This window comes from Dermochelys coriacea, chromosome 6, assembly GCF_009764565.3.
Source record: "Dermochelys coriacea isolate rDerCor1 chromosome 6, rDerCor1.pri.v4, whole genome shotgun sequence".
NCBI classification, from domain to species: Eukaryota; Metazoa; Chordata; order Testudines; family Dermochelyidae; genus Dermochelys; species Dermochelys coriacea.
The window spans coordinates 49805153-49807483 of NC_050073.1; positions in this window are offsets into that span (position 1 = coordinate 49805153).

The window sequence follows — 2331 nt, forward strand, 5'->3', positions numbered from 1 at the left end:
TCTCCCTTTACAGAAACCATGTTGACTTTTGTGCAACAGTTTTTGTTCGTCTATGTGTCAGACAATTTTATTCTTTACTATTGTTTCAACTAATTTACCCGGTCCTGACATTAGATTTACTGGTCTGTAATTGCCAGGATCACCTCTAGAGTCCTTCTTAAATATTGGCATTACATTAGCTATCTTCCAGTCATTGGGTACAGTAGCTGATTTAAAGAACAGGTTACAAACCATAGGTTTCAGAGTAGTAGCTGTGTTAGTCTGTATTCGCAAAAAGAAAAGGAGTACTTGTGGCACCTTAGAGACTAACAAATTTATTTGAGCATAATCTTTCGTGAGCTACAACTCACTTCATCGGATGCATTTGGTGCAAAATGCAGAGGGGAGATTTATATACACACACAGAGAACATGAAACAATGGGTTTTATCATACTCTACTTGAGCTACATTGATGACATCTTCATCATCTGGACCCATGGAAAAGGAGCCCTTGAGGAATTCCACCAGGATTTCAACAATTTCCATCCCACCATCAACCTCAGCCTGGACCAGTCCACACAAGAGATCCACTTCTTGGACACTACGGTGCTAATACGCGATGGTCACATAAACACCACCCTATATCGGAAACCTACTGACCGCTTTTCCTACCTACATGCCTCTAACTTTCATCCAGATCATACCACTCGATCCATTGTCTACAGCCAAGCTCTACGATATAACCGGATTTGCTCCAACCCCTCAGACAGAGATAAACACCTACAAGATGTCTATTATGCATTCTTACAACTACAATACCCACCTGCTGAAGTGAAGAAACAGATTGACAGAGCCAGAAGAGTATCCAGAAGTCACCTACTACAGGACAGGCCCAACAAAGAAAATAACAGAACGCCACTAGCCATCACCTTCAGTCCCAACTAAAACCTCTCCAATGCATCCTCAAGGATCTACAACCTATCCTGAAGGACGACCCATCACTCTCACAGATCTTGGGAGACAGGCCAGTCCTTGCTTACAGACAGCCCCCCAATCTGAAGCAAATACTTACCAGCAACCACACACCACACAACAGAACCACTAACCCAGGAACCTATCCTTGCAACAAAGCCCGTTGCCAACTCTGTCAACATATCTATTCAGGGGACACCATCATAGGACCTAATCACATCGGCCACACTATCAGAGGCTCGTTCACCTGCGCATCTACCAATGTGATATATGCCATCATGTGCCACCAATGCCACTCTGCCATGTACATTGGCCAAACTGGACAATCTCTACGTAAAAGAATGAATGGACACAAATCAGACGTCAAGAATTATAACATTCAAAAACCAGTCGGAGAACATTTCAATCTCTCCGGTCACTCGATTACAGACCTGAGGGTGGCTATCCTTCAACAAAAAAGCTTCAAAAACAGACTCCAACGAGAGACTGCTGAATTGGAATTAATTTGCAAACTGGATACAATTAACTTAGGCTTGAATAGAGACTGGGAATGGATAAGTCATTACACAAAGTAAAACTATTTCCCCATGTTATTTCTCCCCCCACCCCACCGCCCCGTTCCTCAGATGTTCTTGTTAACTTCTGGAAATAGCCTACCTTGCTTGTCACCATGAAAGGTTTTCCTCCTTCCCCCGCCCCGCTGCTGGTGATGGCTCATCTTAAGTGATCACTCTCCTTACACTGTGTATGATAAAACCCATTGTTTCATGTTCTCTGTGTGTGTATATAAATCTCCCCTCTGTATTTTCCACCAAATGCATCTGATGAAGTGAGCTGTAGCTCACAAAAGCTTATGCTCAAATAAATTTGTTAGTCTCTAAGGTGCCACAAGCACTCCTTTTCTTTTTACAAACCATAGTTAACAGTTCCGCATTTTCACTTTTGAGTTCTTTCAGAATTCTTGGGTGAATACCATCTGGTCCTGGTGACTTGTTACTGTTAAGTTTCTCAATTAATTCAAAACCTCCTCTAGTGACACTTCAATCTGTGACAATTCCTCAGATTTGTCACCTACAAAAGATGGCTCAAATTTGGGAATCTCCGTTAACATCCTCAGCCATGAAGACTGAAGCAAAGAATTCCTTTAGTTTCTCTGCGCTGACTTTATTGTCTTTAAGTGCTCCTTTTGTATCTCGATCATCGGGGCCCCACTGGTTTTTTAGCAGCTGCTTCAGATGTACTTAAAAAACATTTTGTTATTACCTTTTGCGTTTTTGGCTAGCTGTTCTTCAAACTCTTTTTTGGCTTTTCTTATTACATTTTTACATTTAATTTGGCAGTGTTTATGCTCCTTTCTATTTACCTCACTAGTGTTTAAC